Source organism: Pezoporus occidentalis, unplaced genomic scaffold, assembly GCF_034315485.1.
Source record: "Pezoporus occidentalis ecotype Australia unplaced genomic scaffold, CSIRO_AGI_Poc_V1 ctg254, whole genome shotgun sequence".
Classification (NCBI taxonomy): Eukaryota; Metazoa; Chordata; class Aves; order Psittaciformes; family Psittacidae; genus Pezoporus; species Pezoporus occidentalis.
The window spans coordinates 553837-565865 of NW_026914437.1; the positions used below are offsets into that span (position 1 = coordinate 553837).

Below are 12029 nucleotides of genomic sequence, written 5' to 3' on the forward strand. Positions count from 1 at the left end.
AACTTTTCAGCAAAAAAAGATTTTATGAGTTGGAGTTCTCTAGTGGTTAGCTTTGTGGCTGTGTGTTGGTTAGTTGAATCTGTATTTTCATGAACTTTGATTCCCATGCTTTGCAGTTACAATCTGATCTAACACCCACTGGATTTAAAAGCCATTATCTTTAATGAAAAATGCATTTACTCCAATTCTTTAATGTGTATACCATTTTTGTGATGACATGTACAGAGTCTTCTGGGGCACACTTCACAGGTTGAGTGTGATGGACAGCAAGAGAAGGGTAGAGCACCCTGTGTCCTAGAAGTCCTGTTTATTGAAGTGAAATATACATAAATCAGGAAACACTTTGTAAACAGGATTAACATAACAAAGAACTTAATGTAAAACTGAATGAGAATTTTACCCTAGTTCTTCTGTAAATCGTTGCATGTTGACCATGGTTTTTTTTTTCAGTGTATTTCTAGGGCATCACTTCAGACATTCAGTCAAAAAGATGCTCAGGGATACAAGTGATGCAGATAGAGATCCTATACTGTGATATCTTGGTAAGAATTTTGAATAAGAAGAGAAACAGTTCAGGTCATGAAGCAAACAGAACAGAGGTGTTGTGCTGCATAACACTGTTTCCAGTTATGCTACTTGTACAAGATTTATCTACTGGCTCTATACTGCAGAATGAAGACACCTTTAGTGCTTCTTCTGATAATGCAGATGCATCTGACAAAATCTCTGCCATGGGAAATATGTGTGCCTTTGTGGGGGGTGGGAGAAAATGATGGAGAATAAAGTTATAAAATTAATCTCTTTCTCTATGAACTCTAAAGGTGATATGCATGGTCATAACGAACTGCCTATACCTGATATATCTTGTGAGTGGGGGGCTTTATGAAGTTCTGATTGTGTGTGCTTTAAACATAATTACCTAAATAAATGAGATCACAGAGCAAAAAAGGGGGAAAACGGCACTAGTCAATTCTAAACACATATTCAGAGCCTACACTGAAAGCTGCAGTCCCTTCCTGAAACTCCCCATCTAGCTCTTAAATACTACAGGCGCTTTCTAAGAGGGCACTAATAATACTGCTGTAATTCTAATATATGGTGGAATAAAGAGCCATTCTAGCAGTTAATATTTTAGACAACATCATGCTTTCAAGGGTTGAGAAGCTCTTCTGAAATTGGTGGGGTTGGAAGACAACTGGAGTCTAAGAACATTGTAAATCTTTCTGCATCTATAACTGGGAAAATTGTTCCAGCCCTGCTGTGACTCCTCATGTCTTTCTCCTTCAGCTGTGCACCCAGTTATGTGCATAACTAATCATCTCTTAAAAGGCTGAATATAGTGGCAAAGAAAGCTTGCTAGTCTGTAACCTAAACACGTTCAGCTCATACTTCTCTGTTGTCATTCTATTACTAGGTGTATGCTGTGGGTGAATGAAAGAATGGAAAGAGAACTTAAATACAGAGCTATTTGAAGTGCAAGAAGAAACTTGTAATTGCAGGGAAAGACCTTTAACTGCACAGCAGGGACTAAATGTTTGCTGGAAAAGATATGGCTCTGTCTTAGGTGCTGCTTTGGAATGCTACGAAAGATTGTGACTTCTTGTAGTAAAGACAAGAAGAAAACAAGCGACTTTGTGTCTGTAAGTGACTTGGCACTTAAAACAAGTCTTTGATTTGAGAAGCTGAGAGCACCTGACAGACGTTAATAAAATCTCATGACCCTGCTGTGATACAGCTGTATGACATTGTCCCCATTGAAAAGACGGATGTTCCCCAGTGCATCAAGCTCAGGTACTTGATGCAGTGAGCTTCTGAGCTCAGCAGTATTGGGAAACTTGCAAAATGGGATATTCTTCAGAGGTTTTGACACTTTCTAAGAAGTCTCTTGATTTTTGTTTGCATCTAAGTTTGTCTTACACCCTCTCCACCCTCCCCCAGTACATCCTGGATGTAGTCCAGCTTCCCAGTGATCTCTGATTAGCTGGAAAAGGGGTCAAGGCAGAATCATGTAGTATTTCAATATGCTGTCACTTCAGTTTGTTTCAGCACCGGTACAAGGGTGCCAAGAAGCACTTAAAATGCTCCTGAAACTGCACCTGAAGCAGCTTTAGCATTTGCTGAGGGAAATGTAATGACACTCTCAAGAGTATAATAGAGTAGGACTTAATAGTTTTTTCCTGCCTTTTCCTAGCATTTGCTGATCTACAAGATTCTATCATTGGGGATTCCTTACAGGTCCTAAGCATCTTATATCTTATTTAGGTCACATTGCTCAGCCTTTCTTACTTTGTCTGCCTGTGTCAATGCAAACTCTGCTTTTATTTCAGTGTGAATACCTGAGGAAGATGGAAGAATGCTTAGCAGCAGTCTAAAATGAGTACTTTGCTCCATCTAATCCCATCACACAGCCATCATAATTGAACAAATGAGTGTGTGTACTGTTTCTGTCAAATGAGCAAAGCTGTAGTCTCACTAATGCTGCAAGGTACTGAAAGCTGCACTTCTGCTCTTTGCTGTGCTCGCTTTGCCCCATCCTGTAGAGGCATTTACTCAGGGAGCAGCGTAAACCCAAATATATACTGAATGGATATATTTTAATTTGGTTTCCCGATCTAACTCACATGTCTCATAAATGCTTCTCCAGAGACAAGGGTCTGAAGCAAGACTGAGTGGTTTGGGGAGGGGTAACTGCAAAAAGGCTGTGATCAATGTTAAAAGCTAAAAAGTTAAAAGCTAAAATGTTAAAAGCTAAAAGTTAAAAGCTTCTAACTGTTGGCTTATGCAGTTTTAGGTGTTTTCAGAACCACTGTATTGAAACTGGAGGAGCTGAAGTGGGCCAGGTCTGTTCTGTAGCTACAGTAATATCTGTATGCGAGAGCAGAGTGAAAAAGATCTAAGTGATAAAAACGGACAAGGAAAAAACAAGCTAAAGGTGCTTTATGCATAGAGCTATAGAGAGCTCTGAAATGATACCCTGATGGCTGGAACTGATCAGTTTCTCCTTCTTCAAAGCTTTTTTGCTGTGCTAAGAAAACTTCAGTATCTTGAACTACCAAATCAATGCTTACATTGAAATCTAATCTGCATGCTCTTTGTAAAACAGCATCTCTGAAAATTATTATTGCATGCAACAGAAAACGAGACTTTGAATTATTCCTAAACATTTAAATTCCCCTTTGCACCGATATATTTTTACTCCCTTTGCTGTATAAACTATTTTATAAATTAATTGCCTTGTTAAAGTATGGAGATTTATATAAGTTTATTGTCTTGTTGTACTGGTTTTGCTCATAAACAACACTAAGCACGCTGATTTAGAAATGCTGCAGATAACTTATCAGGCATGAATGCAGCTGGGTATTTTTGTGGGAGCTGTTTGGATTGTAGCAGTGCAATAGTTCACTTGAATACATTGCTACAGTGCTATCAAATTCACGCGGTGTTTGTGGGGTTATGTTGCAGCTCATGTCTCTTTTTCTGTGTGTGCTAAATATAACCTCTGGTTGTTCAGGATAAACTGGAAATGTATAAGCATATGTTCCTTAAATGATGATTACAGGCAATAGTTTGGCAATCAATTGTCTGTACTGATAGCACTGGTTTGAAGCCAGATGGCTATCAAAAATCCCAGCAAGCAATTACAGCTGCAGGTTTGCGAGATCTAATTTCTAGAAAGTGATCATGTTGTGTATTGAGGACCAGAAAAATGTCATAGGAAATACCTAGGTATGTTTAGTTGAGATGTCATGTTTATGGAGTCTCGCGTGGCAGCTTTGTGGCAGGTGTAGGTACCGTTCACTACCCACTTTGTAAGGTAATTTATGCCAACTGGTGTGTTGCCCTGCTTGTGTTCTCCACTCATTTAAGGTGCACTATGGGCTCCAATATCACATACTGCATGAAGGCTGGTCTTGTACTGCCAAAAGAAACATTATATAGACCGTAGCACACTCAAGCTTCCGTTACTCTGCTCTCCTGTGATCCTGGGTGCTATCACACTTGTATAAATAACCATGTACAACAAAGGTGGTACAAAAGTTAGTGTAAAAGGTACTGCGTTAGCTTTTGGAAGAGCTCAGTGTCAGATAAGTATGTACTAAGGCATTGTTACCTTGCAGCAAACCAGAGAAAACTTGATCTAGTCAATTGCTATAGTTACCGGTATTTCTATTTAGATAATATAATGTGTTGATACATACATGGATGTTTTGTAAATGCTACAGCCAATATCAAATCTCCTCTTAGTAAATAATATATCTTAAGGATGTTGCAGGCTTTTGAGACTTAATTCACTAACCCTTTGGTGTTTGAGAACTCTGTACAACACGTTCTGTCTGAGTGTCAAGTGAAACAGGATTTCAGTGCTGAGATGAGCTGGGTTCAGAAGTAAAATTTACAGTGGGGAGTGTTTCTATATGTTAGTGAGCTGTTTGCCTTTTTGGTTGGGGACCAGAAGCTTTCCATTCTTGTTAAGTAGCTATATCTTACTGTGAAGAATTCCCTTCTGAAATAGCAAATTAAGTTATATTGCACAGTACAAATCACTGCATCTATCTCCCACATTTACTCTTTTTGAATACTAGGTACATATATTTTCCACTCAGGATGGCTTAGGTTTGACCTCTCTGGCCAGTCTGAGTGCTACAAAATCAGTGGACGTGAAGTGATGCCCCACACAAGATTTAAATTTCTGAGAACGCTTGCTCAGGGATTCACTTGTTGTTCATATATATAAATACGGTCAAATACCGGGGGTTGGAACTTGATCTTAAGGTCCTTTCCAACCCTAACTATTCTATGATTCTATGATGCAGGCAACAGAGTGATGACATATGCGTTGGGTGCGTTAATTCAAGGGCATAGCTAAATGTTTTCAAGTGAAAGAGGGGTTTTTAAGTCCCTGCTATACCAAACGCGATTCTGGTTACTGTTGGCTCTTACAAGCTTCAGAATTGTTAAAGCTATCACCAAATAAGATTCAGTTTTGACTGCAGGAGGAAAACCTTGATAGTTATGGTTTACACAGTAGATGGTTTGGGATCTGTATAAACAACAACAGCCACCTTGTGGCTCTTAGGTCACTACTTATCGAAACATTCTATGAAAGAAGAGGGTTTTGTTTCCCAGAGTTTCAAGTATTTGAAAGAAGTGCTGTGTATTTTTCCTTTTACATTCTCCTTTAAGTAACTGATAAGCATTTACATTTTAGTTGCAATGAAGTGAAGGTTTTATCTTCAGTGGAAACCTCGAGGGTGTGACCTCCCCTGTTCTAATTCAAAGAAATGAGGACTGCAAATTCTTGTATTGCATAAGCTCTGAACCCTTAAAACCCAACAAAACCAAAAAGGGGGTTTCTATGGTCATGGAAGGAATCTGATGTTTTATACTGTGAAAAGTGAAGGTGCTCCGTTCTAATCTGAGCAAGCACCAGGGAAGCTCTGGGTGGCACCGTGTGTGCAGCAGGATGCTTGGTATTTTACTTCACCCAGGTGCATGCCTGAGTGTGTGCAGAGGGGCATAAAGTAGCTGCTGGGGGTTGCCTGGTACTGCCAGCTTTACTGGGGGTTTCTGACTGGTATAAATGAAGGGATAAACCATGGTGAGCAAGTGATTTATAGCAGGCTGGAGTCCAGCAGGGTGATTATATCTAGCACTTGAGGAAAGCAGAGGGTGTGGAAATAAACGTGTCAGAAATATAATTAAATGTTTTGTGCTGCCGCTGCTTGCTGTATAATTACAAACACCAACATCAGGTGCCTGCAGGGAGGGAACAATGAACAGAGCTGCATTTGTGAACTTACTTCTTGCTCCATAGGAATTCCCCAGCTCTTCTCTTACCTCACAATCCTGCTGGTTTTCTTTTTAATTGAAAGGGAATAATGAAAGGTTTTCTCTAGCACAAAGTGGATTTATTCAAATCTATATGGTTTTTTTCTTCCTGAAAAGGGTAAACAACAAATGAAAACTCCAGCCTGAAAACAAACTGTCAGCTGTGGTGAAGATGTAACTTAACATCTGTTACTTGTTTTGGGATTATTTGCCATGGCTTTAACCTGAGCAGTGAATTTGGATACCAAACTTGAAAAGCCATCCTTGCTGAATGCAAATAAGTGATGCTGCCCTTCCTGAATACTGAATTAGATGATGAGCTGAACAGTGTCTTGAAAGTAACATGCCTGGAAGTCCAGTCACAGACAATTGAATGCTCTTATTCCAAGAGCATTCTTTGCTACACGATGAATAAAAACTTGTTTTGGTGATTTAGTGATTCAGAAAGAGACCGACACAGTCAATAAGTGAAGACAAGATTTAGGCTTTTAGATGTCTTTTTTTAAATGCCTTTCTCTTCATTGTCTATCATCTATGCTTGTAATTCAGCAGCCGCCCTATTCTTCTATATGCAGATTTCTTTTCTGTTGCCGTTCTGAGTTTCCAGACGTGCTGGAATGAATGATACTCTTCTGGAATTCTGGCAAATGAAAATGCAGCCTTTGTGTAACCTAAGCTCATCCACACCCAGGATCCATCAGTTTTTGAAAGCGTTTTTGTGACAGCAGACAAGCACAAACACCAGGTTTTGGGAGCAGCCTTTTGATTCTTCAGAGTTGGGATCTTGGTTAAATTAACTATAGCCACCACATCTCCAGTATTCCATATAATTGACTGACTCTTCTGTGAATCTGCTTTTGCCATTGTCCTTGCAATAAAGATTGTGATTATGCACTGTAAATGTTGGACCAAAATGTATGTTTTACACTCTTTGCATCGAGCTGAATAAGGGCTTCAGTAAAATTGGGATCTGGTCAATGCTTAAGAAGATTCAGAAAGAAATATTATTTTTACTGTTCATAATTGCTGAAGCTGCGACTTTAGGGAAAGCTGGAAAAATCTTTCAGTTTAAACCCAAAATTAAACAGAAATGCAGCTCACATACCCCTGATATTTGAATGGCAACTAATGCTTTCCAGTGGCACATCGCCTTGAGTTCTGCATGCACAGTGATTTTACATTTTAGATTATAGTTTGTTAAAGTTAAGATGTGTATGTATAGATTCTATGTGCTAAGTTTTAATGCTGTAGAGTGCAGGATTTAAACTGGAGCTTGAAGGGTGAGTAGGTCATGAGATTCTGTGCTTAAATGTCTCAGTGTTTAGAGCAGGCAGGTTTGTATTTCTCTAACGTGGGCATTTCTTTCTGCAAAGTGTTTGCCACATTGTTCTGTTCTGAAGGATAGGATCTGGGGATAAATGAGCTGTTTTAGCCAGCAGCACATTGGTCATGACTTTTATGGCTCATCTGCTGGCTTACTCTGAGGCCACGCCATTATTTTCCTTCTTAAAGAGTGATTCTAAAAGGGTGCGTGGATACCTTAAACTCTTCCCTTTCATCATCTTCCCTATGAAGAGAACAACCACGTCCTTGCAAACTGTTTTATTTTCTCCAGTAATCATTTGTAGCAATACTTCAGTGCTTTTAAAATATGCTTTTAAGGTGTCAGTTTTGCTACAACACCGTTGGATTCACTTCTGCAGCTGTACTTACTGAATCCTTCAGCCATCAAAAAATGTTGGCTTCAGTATTAATTGTGTTGTTAGTACCCTGTATGCTTACTGAGATCTCAAGCATAACTTCAGTATATCACACAGTCAGACTTACTGTACTAATAAAAAATACATTGAAGTTATGGCCCGTTTCAGATCCTTTAGTCACAAGAGACACTGCATTCAGAATGTGAAAATTAATATCCAGCCCTCATATCTTACTTATAACTGATATTGTTCAGGTATTAATCCTTAATCATTATTATTTGCTAATGGAAACACCATTAGAATGGGTTTGGTAGGACATGATATTCCCTTTTCCTATAGTAAAAGTATTACTACAATGTGTAAAATACCCTACAGGTTAAATGGCTAAATGGGCCATTGCTATTCAGCTGATCTGCTTGGTGAGTAGGATTACAGTATCCGATATATTTGGTTTCCTTCTTCACTCACTGAAATATCAAACCACTCATTTTTAGCATTCGTTAAGTCCGACAGGAATGATAGCTGCTGAATGAAGGCAACATAATTAGCTGCTGCTTAATGCCTGAGAACTTAACCCTCCTTTAGAAAAGCAAGTTGAAAAGCATGTCCCACAGCATGTTTGTGTGTTTAAAAGAGGCAATGGAAATCATCTTTAGTGATTCCCCCCCCCCCCCCCCCATTTACTCCCTAAGTGCCTTTATGCTTTTGTGGTGCTTGTATTTGTTCCTATAATGAAACAGCGATTGTAATTCAGCAGTATGAAATTAATGGATAGAATGGATAGATTCTGCTCCTCAGAAATTACATGACCCACTCTTTGAAAACAAACAAAACTGAGTAAATGTTTACCTTGAAACCAACTGGGGAACGCGATTCTTAAGCCTCCAGATTTTTGGCCAGAAAATCAAGGTTTCATCCAATGAGGCTCAAACCATAACAGTAGAAAGGTCACGGGCATCAAATCTGTGGGGGAAATTGAGGACATCAACTGTTCTGGGAAGGAATATATACAGAATCACAAGGAGGAAAAGGAGATAAGTGCAGAAACAAAGAAGATTGAAGGTCAGACTGATCGTGCTTTCAATGTAAACAAAAAGATATTAGTGGCAGAGATTGGAACTTTCTGAAGACATAAGATTTAGAAGCCTTAATTGAAACATCAGTTCTTTACACTGAGAGCATGGAAATTCTTCTTGTAGATATCATATTGTCATCAGGAAAGGAGAGATTTAGACATCAACAGCTGTAACTTTAAAGGAACCTTTTAACTTATTTTTTAAAGGCACATCAGGGTTAGCTTAGACTACAGGGTATTTTAATCAAAAAGAAGATATTCGGGCAGATGTTGAGCTTAGCAAACTGCCTGGCTTGGACCCTCTTGTCTTCCATAATGGGATCAGCTGCTGCTACTTTACCTTAATGTGGTGCACAACATGTGCCAGCTGTGATATACATGCTACAAGATGGTTTGGGGTTTTTATTGGTGCTTGAGGTAACAATTTATGTTTTGAAGCGATGTGTTCAACATCTTTTGATCAAAATGTATGCTTCGTTATATTCTGGGGGGACTTCAGCCATTTTAGCTCTAGTTACATCCTGTTCAGATTAAACCATCTACATCATTCCCTTGAATTCAATGCATTTACTCTAAAGGAACTCACATGAAGGTGTCCACTCTCTTTTCTTCTGAAAAGACAACAAACCCTTGTCACCACAGGGGTATAATGGATTGGGGGTTTCTTCATAAATATCAGCAGCTGTTTATTACAAACACAGCCATCTGTGGTAGGATCTGTCTTGCATATGTGTACAAGGCTACGATGGTTGGTTGTTAAATGGTCAGAAATGATCCACAGTAACTCCATAGATTTTCCTTTTAATGGAGAATGATGGTGAGTGCTGCAGTGACCAGGGAATGCTGGACGTGCTCTAGAGCTGCCGTGTCCTCATGTGGTCACCGAGAACGAAAATTCAGTTCCAAGATACATTTCTTTGTAGTAGTTTTATTCTCAGGTTGAGAAAAACCCGTTCCATGGAAATTGCTTCATGTCTGAATGAGCTCTACCCTGTCCCTTTGTGAATAAAGGAAAATAAGACTTGATTACTTGTGAAGGCTCATCTCAAGTGAGATTTTGAATATTGCTAAATAATCACTTTGGTTCGACGTTAAGGTTATTAACCAATTATGAGTGTTTTGTGGTTGTCATGATCAGTTTGGTTTCAACAAAAAAGCTGTTTTCTCATTGAATTACTGTTGTTTTTCTTGAGGACTAGCCCCCCTTTCCAGCTGATCATCTAACGCTAACATCTGCTTCTTCTACACAAGTATGACATGGTTTACAGCTCTGGTATATCTGATATTTAGACTGGTTATTTATTGGAGTGATTCTGAGTCTAAAGAGTTGTTCTGGGGAAGATCAGGTACACTTCTGATACATATTCATTATTGAAAGGAGGGAGGAATGTATATTTCTGTCTCTAGAAATTCTCCCATAGTAGTTTTGATTGTGGTGAATATTGTGTCCAGTTCTGGGCCCCTCAGTTCAAGAAGGACAGGGACCTGCTGGAGAGAGTCCAGCGCAGGGCAACAAAGATGATTAAGGGAGTGGAGCATCTCCCTTATGAGGAAAGACTGAGGGAGCTGGGTCTCTATAGTTTGGAGAAGAGGAGACTGAGGGGTGACCTTATAAGTGTCTATAAATATATAAAGGGGGAGTGTCACGAGGATGGAGCCAGGCTCTACTCAGTGGCAAACAATGATAGGACAAGGGGTAATGGGTACAAACTGGAACACAAGAGGTTCCACTTAAACTTGAGAAGGAACTTCTTCTCAGTGAGGGTGACAGAACACTGGAACAGGCTGCCCAGGGAGGTTGTGGAGTCTCCTTCCCTGGAGACATTCAAAACTCGCCTGGACACATTCCTGTGTAACATTATCTAGGTGTTCCTGCTCCGGCAGGGGGATTGGACTAGATGATCTTTTGAGGTCCCTTCCAATCTCTGGCATACTGTGTGTGTGTGATATCTGTGATGAGGAACAGTAAACTAAGTGTGCCAAAATATGGTATTTATAATACACAACTATAATTTTGCTCTAACATGCAACTGAATTGAAAGTTATCTAATAAAATCATCCATCGAGTTCTCATCTTCCCAAGTCCTGAACCAAAAAGTTGAATGCCAATTGGCCGTATGAAAATAAAGCTTAATTGGAAAGGAACAGTTAATTGTACTGCAACAGAAATAAATTTAAACACGTTTTCTCAATTATATTTATTTGCACCTTAAAGAATAAATTATCTTCCTTGTAATTTGAAAAGCTTTGAATTAACTGAAGGAGAGAAAATAAATGCACAAAAGGCACCTTCTTGACAGTCTTGTCAATACCCGTTTGGAACTGACAACATGAGAAATTATGGTATCAACCTAAAAAATGAAAATCCTCAGGGCTCTGAAAACACGAGATGAAGACAATAACATCTGTATGCCAGAGCTGTGATATATGACTTGCCCAGCCATTATAGAATAATCGGTGACTGCTGCACGCATGGCACTGTGTGCGTGTTTAAAACTATATAGAAATTAAAGTTATAATGTATTCAGCAGGAACAGAAAAGAATTGGTATCTGTTTATTAAACTGGTTCCTTAGCATATAAGCACACAGGTGGATATAAAAGAAGTCAGATTTAAGAGAAATCCGCAGCCAATTTTAACTTGCCCGACACTGTGAAGCACTAGATAATGTAATGGCTTTTTAGACATGTTCATCTTGTAGTTTAGAATGGCGCAAATGCAAAATCGTGCAAAGGAAGCTAGCTTAGTTTGATGGATTTAAGAAACAAATTTGAATGTAAAAGTAGAAGAAACTTTGCTATTAAAGAAATGAATAAATGTAACTCTGCTGGGAGCATCCAGCTGAACTTTAAGTGTTCTGGCTTGAGGGATTTTAAATGAAAACACAACATGGATCTGACTCTTGTTTTAAACCCAGGACTGTTGTTGGGTTTTCGTACAAGAGTACAGGCATACTCTGTGGTTCTATGTGGCAATGTTCTGTTTCACCAGGTCTCTGTGTTCACACAGATTGTGTAAAGTTTGTAGGTGAGAAACTCCTACAAAAGGAGAGTTTCTTGAAATAAGTTTTGGCTGACTCAATGAAGGTGGAGAAAAAAGGTTGTTCTCAAGTGTGGGTGATGCATCTTCAACTCAGACTGTGTTTCTGATCTCTATTCATTTTTTGTTTCTGACTCTAGGACTTCTGCTCATCTGCTTCTGATGATGAGGTTTCAGAAAGCTGAAGAGATCTTCCTTCATGTCCAGGCAACACAAAGTGAAGAATGCAATGCTGATTCAACAGGTTTCAAGTCCCTGCAGGTACAGTTGCTTCTTTCAGCAGTTTTGAAATTGGGATTCATGATACTCTGTGATCAAATCAGGATTACTGCTGTAGGCTTTTGGTGGGAATTAGAGAATGCTCTGTGAAGGGTAATGATTACGTT

The 12029-nt window shown here is 39.1% G+C and overlaps 1 long non-coding RNA gene across 3 annotated transcripts in view; it reads left to right on the forward strand.

Moving 5' to 3' along the window:
- Nucleotides 1–12029, forward strand: part of LOC134166180 (uncharacterized) — a 196422-nt gene that overhangs the window by 49918 nt on the left and 134475 nt on the right. For all 3 annotated transcript variants that reach the window (XR_009965792.1, XR_009965790.1, XR_009965791.1), the window contains exon 2: nucleotides 11784–11904. This is a non-coding gene — a long non-coding RNA (uncharacterized LOC134166180). The remainder of the gene's footprint in view (nucleotides 1–11783; nucleotides 11905–12029) is intronic.